The sequence below is a fragment of the Triticum dicoccoides genome, chromosome 6B (assembly GCF_002162155.2).
Source record: "Triticum dicoccoides isolate Atlit2015 ecotype Zavitan chromosome 6B, WEW_v2.0, whole genome shotgun sequence".
NCBI classification, from domain to species: Eukaryota; Viridiplantae; Streptophyta; class Magnoliopsida; order Poales; family Poaceae; genus Triticum; species Triticum dicoccoides.
In genome coordinates this window covers 152131314-152142317 of record NC_041391.1, presented here as the reverse complement: position 1 = coordinate 152142317, position 11004 = coordinate 152131314, and positions in this window count along the sequence as shown.

The window sequence follows — 11004 nt, the reverse complement described above, 5'->3', positions numbered from 1 at the left end:
CATTCCGAGAAAGTTTAACACCCGCACACAAAAGAGAGGCAAAAGGGGGCGTCGGGGAACATAGGAGTGCCGGATTGCAAAACGGACAACGGGGAAAAAGCTCGGATGCATGACACGAACACGTATGCAAAATGAAATGCACATGATGACATGATATGAAATGCAGATGATGACATGGCAAAGTGCAACACGCAAGCAAATGACAAGGCAACACGGCGAATAACTGGCGACACCTGGCGCATCGGATCCGGGACGTTACATAGGCATTGGATCAGTGATGGATAATTATGTCGGATGCGATTCCTCATGTAATAGCTATAACATAGGGTGACACAGAACTAGCTCCAATTCATCAATGTAATGTAGGCATGTATTCCGTATATAGTCATACGTGCTTATGGAAAAGAACTTGCATGACATCTTTTGTCCTACCCTCCCGTGGCAGCGGGGTCCTAGCGGAAACTAAGGGATATTAAGGCCTCCTTTTAATAGAGAACTGGAACAAAGCATTAGCACATAGTGAATACATGAACTCCTCAAACTATGGTCATCACCGAGAAGTATCCCGATTATTGTCACTTCGGGGTTGTCGGATCATAACACATAATAGGTGACTATAGACTTGCAAAATAGGATCAAGAACACACATATATTCATGCAAACATAATAGGTTCAGATCTGAAATCATGGCACTCGGGCCCTAGTGACAAGCATTAAGCATAGCAAAGTCATAGCAATATCAATCTCATAACATAGTGGATACTAGGGATCAAACCCTAACAAAACTAACTTGATTACATGGTAAATCTCATCCAACCCATCACCGTCCAGCAAGCCTACGATGGAATTACTCACGCATGACGGTGAGCATCATGAAATTGGTGATGGAGGATGGTTGATGATGACGACGGCGACGAATCCCCCTCTCCGGAGCACCAAACGGACTCCAGATCAGCCCTCCCGAGAGAGACTAGGGCTTGGCGGAGGCTCCGTATCGTAAAACGCGATGAAACTTTCTCTCTGATTTTTTTTCTGCGCGAGACGGAATATATGGAGTTGGAGTTGAGGTCGGTGGAGCCTCAGGGGGCCCACGAGACAGGGGGGCGCGCCCAGAGGGGGTGGGCACGCCCCACCCTCATGGACAGGGTGTGGGCCCCCCGGTCTTGATTCTTTCGCCAGTATTTTTTATATTTTCCAAAAAGTGCCTCCGAGGATTTTCAGGACATTCCGAGAACTTCTGTTTTCTACACATAAAACAACATCATGGCAGTTCTGCTGAAAACAACGTTAGTCCGGGTTAGTTTCATTCAAATCATGCAAGTTAGAGTCCAAAAGAAGGGCAAAGTGTTTGGAAAAGTAGATACGTTGGAGACGTATCAACTCCCCCAAGCTTAAACCTTTGCTTGTCCTCAAGCAATTCAGTTGATAAACTGAAAGTGATAAAGAAAAACTTTTACAAACTCTATTTGCTCTTGTTGTTGTAAACATGCAAAGCCAACATTCAAGTTTCAGCAAGTATTATGAACTAACCATACTCACAATAACACCTAGGTCTCACAATTACTCATACTAATGGCATAATCAGCTAGTGAGCCATAATAATAAAACTCAGACGACAACGCTTTCTCAAAACAATCATAACATGATATAACAAGATGGTATCTCGTTAGCCTTTTCTGAGACCGCAAAACATAAATGCAGAGCACCTTTAATGATCAAGGACTGACTAAACATTGTAATTCATGGTAAAAGAGATCCAGTCAAGTCATACCCAATATAAACCAATAGTAATGAATGCAAATGACAGTGTGCTCTCCAGCGGGTGCTTTTTAATAAGAAGGTGATGACTCAACATAAAAGTAAATAGATAGGCCCTTCGCAGAGGGAACCAGGGATTTGTAGAGGTGCCAGAGCTCGATTTTAAAATAGAGATTGAATAACATTTTGAGTGGCATACTTTGACTGTCAATGCAGCAACTATGAGATGGCTGTATCTTTCATACTACATGCATTATAGGCAGTTCCCAAACAGAATGGTAAAGGTTTATACTCCCCACCACCAACAAGCATCAATCCATGGCTTGCCCGAAACAATGAGTGCCTCCAACTAACAACAACCCTGGGGGAGTTTTGTTTAATTATATCGATTTGCTTTGATCTTTTTGGATCATGGGACTAGGCATCCTGGTTACCAGCCCTTTCTCGTGAATGAGGAGCGGAGTCCACTCCTCTTGAGAATAACCCACCTAGCATGGAATTGAAAGATGAGCTGCTCGAGCATACACAACATAATTTCATTTGAAGGTTTGGAGTTTGGCACATACAAATTTACTTGGAACGGCAGGTAGATACCGCATATAGGAAGGTATGGTGGACTCATATGGAACAACTTTGGGGTTCATGGTGTTTGGATGCACAAGCAGTATTCCCACTTAGTACAGGTGAAGGATAGCAAAAGACTGGGAAGTGACCAACTGAGAGAGCGACAACAGTCATAAACATGCACTAAAATTAATTCACACCGAATACAAACATGAGTAGGATATAATACACCATGAACATAAATATCGTGAAGGCTATGTTGATTTGTTTCAACTACATGCGTGAACATGTGCCAAGTCGAGTCACTCAATATATTCAAAGGAGGATACCATCCCATCATACCACATCATAATCATTCTAATAGCATGTTGGCACGCAAGGTAAAACCATTATAACTCATAGCTAATCAAGAATGGCACAAGCAACTATAATCTCTAAATGTCATTGCAAATATGTTTACATCATAATAAGCTGAATCAGGAATGATGAACACATCATATTTACAAAAACAAGAGAGGTCGAGTTCATACCAGCTTCTCTCATCTCAATCAATTCATCATATATCGTCATTATTGCCTTTCACTTGCACAACCGAACGGTGTGTATAATAATAATAGTGCACATGCATTGGACTAAGCTGGAATCTGCAAGCATTCAACTCAAGAGAGAAGACAAAGTAATATGGGATCTAAGTTAAATAAACAATCATGCATATGAGAGCCACTAAACATTTTCGATATGGTCTTCTACTCTCGACCCCCAAAGAAAAGAAAAGAAAATAAAACTATTTACACGGGAAAGCTCCCAACAAGTAAGAAGAAGAACGAGAAATCTTTTTGGGTTTTCATTTTAATTTCTACTACAAGCATGGAAATTAAAATAACTAATTTTTTGGTTTTTCTTAAGGTTTATCAAACACACATGAAGAAAACTAGAAAAAGAAAATTAAACTAGCATGGATAATACAATGAAAGAGTATGAGCACCGACGACTAGAATAGTGTGTGAACATGAATGTAAAGTTGGTGAGAAATACGTACTCCCCCAAGCTTAGGCTTTTGGCCTAAGTTGGTCTAATGCCAAGGGTAGCCTGGCTGATATCCGTAGTTGTAACTGGGGTCGTACTGAGATGCAGCAGCAAATGCCTCCTGAGCTGCGGCATGTTGGCGAGCCGCCTCCGCTCTCCCCTCGTGTTCAGCTGCTTCCTCCCTGGTAACAACATATCTTCCTTTTGCCTGGTAATCAAAAAGGAAAGGAGTAGGAAGAGTAAATGGACAGCGCTACATCTGTCAAAGATTAGTCGATACTGGAGGAATTGTTCATTCCTCTTAAGAAAATGGTGTTGGACCATAGCGTCATAATCTAAATAAGCAAGAGGCAACATCATATCCCCCTCTCGTGGGGCTATACCAAGATAATTTGCCACACAGGTCGCATAAATTTCTCCAAATAAATCTCCAGCTCTACCATTATTATGCAACCTACGTGCAACTATTGCCCCCAAGTTATAATCTTTATAACCTAACACAACACTCTTGAGGACACAAAGATTAGGCACACACATATGACATGGTTCATCTTTACCGTTAATGCATCTACCGATGAAGAGAGCAAAATAATGTATAGCAGGAAAATGAATGCTCCCTATGGTAGCTTGTGCAATATGCCTAGATTCTACCACAGTAATACTAGCAAGGAAATCTCTAAATTCAGATTTGTGGGGATCATTAATATTACCCCACTACGGAAGTTTGCAAGCAGTTGTAAAATCCTCTAAGTCCATGGTATAAGATGTATCATAGATATCAAATAGGACACTCGGAGAATTACATGTACATTTATATTTAAACCTTCGCACAAATGAATCAGTCAATTGATAGTACTGAGGACACTTATCTTGTAAGAAGTCCTCCAGATCGGCATTACACACATATGTGTCAAATTCCTCCTTAAAGCCTGCTTTGACCATAAAATCGTCGGATGGCCACTCACAAGCTCATACTTCTGCGTACCTTGGTAGTTCATCGTATTACTCACTTATAGCAATCCTGGGTCCTTTCTTTATTGAGGAACCACCATGGTACATTCTCCTAGACATAATTCTTTTTCTGAAAAATTTCTGAAATTTTTAGTAACTTCAAAATAAAAGTGAATAAAACTAAACAAGATTGATAGCAACTACTCCTACAAGTGCCTAGAGCCTGTATCATGCATTAAAATTACTTGGGACCTCATAAATTTAACATGCAAGCTCAAGAACAGGGTCACCTATGCAGCAAAAATTTGAAATGAATAAAGCACTAGAACAAAAACTAATTGGACCAGTGGAGGAGTCACGTACCAAGCAACAATCTCCCAAAGCAGTTTTGTGAATGGAGCTTTGAGCAAGGAGATCGAAAATCGCAGCAAAATGAGCTAGAACTCGTGCTTGAGCGGGATGGGAATTTTTTTAGGAAGAAGATGGAGTGTGTGGGTGCTGGCATAAGTGGAGGGGGGCCACTAGGGGCCCACGTGACAGGGGGGCGCGCTGAGGGTAGGTGGGCGCGCCCTCCACTCTCGTGGCCTGGTGCTTGCCCCTCCTGTAGTGATTTAAGTGCCTAAAATCCTCAAATATTCCATGAAAAATCATACTCCCTCCGTTCACTTTTATAAGTCGTTTCAGACAACCGAAATCGAGCTGTTTTGCACACTATCTGAAATGTCTACAGCGCCTTATAAAAGTGAACAGAGGGAGTACTAAATTTGCAGGGCATTTGGAGCGCTTTTATTTTCAGGATATTTTTTATTGCACGGATAATTCAGAAAATAGATGGATAATAATATTTTTGCTTTATTTATTCTAAAGGACAGAAAGTAAAAAGAGGGTACAGAAGGTCGTGCCTTCTAGTTTCATCCATCTCATGATCATCAAAATGAATCCACTAACAAGGTTGATCAAGTCTTGTTAACAAACTCATTCCGAATAACACGGAACCGGAGAAATTTCGAATAGCACTAGGTTACCTCAACAAGGATGTGAAAATCCCCAACAATAAGAATATCATACTTTTTCTTGACAGTAGGAAGAGGAAATTCAAAACCTCCAATAATAATAGTTGGAACTTTTCCAATAGAGTTGATGCTATGGACTTGAGATTGTTTCCTCGGAAAGTGTACCGTATGCTCATTACCATTAACATGAAAAGTGACATTGCCTTTGTTGCAATCAATAACAGCCCCTGCAGTATTCAAAAAAGGTCTACCAAGGATAATCAACATACTATCGTCCTCGGGAATATCAAGAATAACAAAGTCCGTTAAGATGGTGACATTTGCAACCACAACAGGCACATCCTCACAAATACCGACATGTATAACAGTTGATTTATCAGCCATTTGCAAAGATATTTCAGTAGGTGTCAACTTATTCAATTCAAGTCTATGATATAAAGAGAGAGGCATAACACTGACATCGGCTCCAAGATCACATAAAGCAGTTCTGACATAATTTCTTTTAATGGAGCATGGTATGGTTGGTACCCCTGGATCTCCAAGTTTCTTTAGTATTCCACCCTTAAAAGTATAATTAGCAAGCATGGTGGAAATTTCAGCTTCCGGTATCTTTCTTTTATTTGTAATGATATCCTTCATATACTTAGCATAAGGATTTAATTTAAGCATATCAGTTAAGCGCATACGTAAGAAGATAGGTCTAATCATTTCAGCAAAGTGCTCAAAATCCTAATCATCATTTGTCTTGGATGGTTTAGGAGGAAAGGGCATGGGTTTCTGAACCCATGGTTCTCTTTCTCTACCGTTCTTCCTAGCAACAAAATCTTTCTTATCATAACGTTGATTCTTTGATTGTGGGTTATCAAGATCAACAGCAAGTTCAATCTCTACATCATTGTTTTTGCTAGGTTGAGCATCAACATGAACATTATTATTAACATTATCACTAAGTTCATGTTCATCACCTGACTGTGTTTCAGCATCAAAAATAGAAATATCATTGGGATTCTCAGGTGTGTCTACAATAGGTTCACTAGAAGCATGCAAAGTCCTATCGTCTTTCTTTTTCTTCTTTTTGGAAGAACTAGGTGCTTCTAAATTATTTCTCTGAGAATCTTGCTCGATTCTCTTAGGGTGGCCTTCAGGATACAAAGGTTCCTGAGTCATTCTACCAGTTCTAGTGCCACTCTAACAACAAAGTCATTTTTATTATTTAATTCATCAAGCAAATCATTTTGAGCTTTAAGTACTTGCTCAGCTTGAGTAGCAACCATAGAAGCATATTTGCTAATGAGTTTGAGTTCACCTTTAACTCTAGCCATATTATCGCTCACGCGTCCTATCTCGAAAGCATTATTCTTTAACTCTCTACCAACATAAGCATTAAAACTTTCTTGTCTAGCCATAAAGTCATCAAATTCATCTAAGCATGGGCTATGAAATTTAGTAGAGGGAATTTCAACTTTATCATATCTATATAGAGAATTTACCTTTACTACCTGTGTCGGGTTATCAAGACAATGTGGTTCTTCGATAGGCGGTATATTAAGACCATGTATTTCTTCAATAGGTGGTAAAGTCTTAACATCTTCAGCTTTAATACCTTTTTCTTTCATTGATTTCTTTGCCTCTTGCATATCTTTAGGACTGAGAAATAAAACGCCTCTCTTCTTCGGAGTGGGTTTAGGAATAGGCTCAGGAGTTGGCTCAATTGGTTCAGGAATTGCCTCAGGAATTGGCTCAGGAAGAGTCCAATTATTTTCATTAGTCAACATACTATTCAATAGTAATTCAGCTTCGTCGACTGTTCTTTCCATGAAAACACAACCAGCACAACTATCCAAATAGTCCTTGGAAGCATCGGTTAGTCCATTATAAAAGATATCAAGTATTTCATTTTTCTTGAGAGGATGATCAGGCAAAGCATTTAGTAATCGGAGAAGCCTCCCCAAGCTTGTGGGAGACTCTCTTCTTCGATTTGCACAAAATTATATATTTCCCGCAAGGCAGCTTGTTTCTTATGAGCAGGAAAATATTTAGCAGAGAAGTAATAAATCATATCCTGGGGACTATGCACACAACCAGGAGCAAGAGAATTAGACCAAGTCTTAGCATCACCCTTTAATGAGAACAGAAATATCTTAAGGATATAATAATAGCAAGACTTCTCATCAGTAGTAAACAGGGTGGCTATATCATTCAACTTGGTAAGATGTGCCACGACAGTTTCAGATTCAAGGCCATAAAAAGGATCAAATTCAACAAAAGTAATTATTTCAGGATCAATAGAGAATTCATAGTGCTTATCAGTAACACAGATAGGTGAAGTAGCAAAAGCAGGGTCATGTTTCATTCTAGCATTAAGAGATTGCTGCTTCCATTTAGCTAATAACTTTTTAAGATCATATCTATCATTGCAAGCAAAGATAGCTCTAGCAACTTCTTCATTCATAACATAACCCTCAGGAACAACAGGCAATTCATAATCATTCGGAGAACTTTCATCATCACTATCATCAATAATAGCATCTTCAATAATTTCATTCTCTCTAGCCCTAGCAAGTTGTTCATCAAGAAATTCACCTAATGGCAAAGTAGTATCACGCACAGAAGTAGTTTCATCATAAGTATCATGCATAGCAGAAGTGGCATCATCAATAACATGCGACATATCAGAATTCATAGCAGTAACAGGTTTAGGAGTCGCAAGCTTACTAATAACAGAAGGAGAATCTAGTGCAGAGCTAGAAGGCAGTTCCTTACCTCCCCTCGTAGTTGAGGGCAAAATCTTGGTTCTTTCGTCTTTCAAGTTCCTCATAGTGATCAAAAGATATAAATCCCAAGTGACTCAGAGAATAGAGCTATGCTCCCCGGCAACGGCGCCAGAAATTAGTCTTGATAACCCACAAGTGTAGGGGATCGCAACAACTTTCGAGGTTAAAGTATTCAACCCAAATTTATTGATTCGAAACAAGGGGAGCCAAAGAATATTCTTGAGTATTAGCAGTTGAGTTGTCAATTCAACCACACCTGGATAACTTAGTATCTGTAGCAAAGTATTTAGTAGCAAAGTAGTATGATAGTAATGGTAACAGTGGCAAAAGTAAAGATATTAGTTTTCTAGTAATTGTAACAGTAGCAACGGAAAAGTAAATAAGCGAAGCACAAGATGTGAAAATCTCATAGGCATTGGATCAGTGATGGATAATTATGTCGGATGCGATTCCTCATGTAATAGCTATAACATAGGGTGACACAGAACTAGCTCCAATTCATCAATGTAATGTAGGCATGTATTCCGTATATAGTCATACGTGCTTATGGAAAAGAACTTGCATGACATCTTTTGTCCTACCCTCCCATGGCAGCGGGGTCCTAGTGGAAACTAAGGGATATTAAGGCCTCCTTTTAATAGAGAACCGAAACAAAGCATTAACACATAGTGAATACATGAACTCCTCAAACTATGGTCATCACCGAGAAGTATCCCGATTATTGTCACTTCGGGGTTGTCGGATCATAACACATAATAGGTGACTATAGACTTGCAAGATAGGATCAAGAACATAGATATATTCATGAAAACATAATAGGTTCAGATCTGAAATCATGGCACTCGGGCCCTAGTGACAAGCATTAAGCATAGCAAAGTCATAGCAACATCAATCTCAGAACATAGTGGATACTAGGGATCAAACCCTAAGAAAGCTAACTTGATTACATGGTAAATCTCATCCAACGCATCACCGTCCAGCAAGCCTACGATGGAATTACTCACGCACGGCGGTGAGCATCATGAAATTGGTGATGGAGGATGGTTGATGATGATGACGGCGACAAATCCCCCTCTCCGGAGCCCCAAACAGACTCTAGATCAGCTCTCCCGAGAGAGATTAGGGCTTGGTGGCGGCTCCGTTTCGTAAAATGTGATGCTTTCTCTCTGATTTTTTTCTCCGCGAGACGGAATATATGGAGTTGGAGTTGAGGTCAGTGGAGCCTCAGGGGGCCCACGAGACAGGGGGTGCGCCCAGAGGGGGTGGGCGTGCCCCCACCCTCATGGACAGGGTGTGGGCCCCTGGTCTTGATTCTTTCGCCAGTATTTTTTATATTTCCAAAAAGTGCCTCCGAGGATTTTCAGGACATTCTGAGAACTTTTGTTTTCTACACATAAAACAACATCATGGCCGTTCTGCTGAAAACAACGTTAGTCCGGGTTAGTTTCATTCAAATCATGCGAGTTAGAGTCCAAAACAAGGGCAAAAGTGTTTGGAAAAGTAGATACATTGGAGACGTATCAACGGCTAACCATGATTAGTTTGTACACTCTGCAGAGGTTTGCGCACTTTTCCCCACAAGACTCGATCTCCTCCGTTGGATTTCTCGCACTACATGATGTTTGTGAAACGGATGAGCGAGACACAGTCTTTCAGAAGCATTAACTCTTTACACTGGGTGGACAGTACCAACCTACGTCCCCTACATCTGCTAGCCTACCACTGAAAGAGGTCACGCAACATAATCAACTATGCTAGAGCTCATAATAGCTTGTGGCTGCACACAGAAGTTTTTAGCATGAATAATCTTATGATCCCTTTGAGCCTGGGTGGCAGTCCATAGGAGAATCACACGGTACCCCGGGATTTCCAAAAAATATACAGGCAACACTGGGTTCCCCAGGTGCCTCAAGCCACCCAGCTGTGTATTAAAGTAGCCACCTTAAGTTAACCATTAAATAACAATACTCACATCTATCATGGATACACTCACCCAATCCACGTCTACAAGCATAACATAGCAATATAAGCAACGTAGAAGTAACTCCCAAAGGTTTAATAATAAACAGGACAATAGGTACTACCTCATCTACTTCCCGAAACCCACATATTAATCAGATCCTAACCATGCAATTGTGTGAGGATTGATCTAATGCAATAAAACTGGGTAGTAAAGAGGTATGATCAAAGTGTTACTTGCCTTGCTGATGATCCGTGAAATCTAGAGACTCGTAGTAGCATGCTTCGCACTCCGGGTACTCTATCGCAAACAAACAAGCATACAATAAGCACTCAACTACAAGCACGGGTAAAACTCAAATAAGAGATCTAACCAGAAAGTTCAACTTAAGAACTCCAATTTGCAAAAAGAATCAAATCTAACAAAACAACGAAACTCAAACTGCGAAAGAAACAAGCTTCGTTTACTAATCTGGACTTAAGTCAATTTTTACAGTAGCAAAAACTTATTTAAGTTGGTTAAACGGAAACAGGGTTTCGAGACGAAACTCTAGGAGCTTGAATCGCCTGATTCCAATAAATGATCGAAAAGATAAACTAAAACGAAAATCAGGGCAGAAATCGCAATCGAAAATAATCGCGGAAAATCCCTGGAAAAAGAAAAACCAACGAATAGGCTAATGTATGAACGTTCACTGTCTGCGGCTAAACGGTGAAAATCGTTCGTTAAAACGAACGAATGAATGGGCGTTCGCTAAATAACTAAACCAAAAAAAAAACCGAACCGGATCTAAAAAAATAGATCTAGGGTTTTTGAAAAAAAACCGAGCGGTTTTCTGTGAAAACCGATGAACGGCAAGCCGCCGGCGGCGGCTACCTCCGGCGGTGATCCGGCGGGCTCCGGCGGCTGCGGCGGGTGGAGGCTGGGTGCGGGGTGGCGGCACTGGGCGACGGCGCGG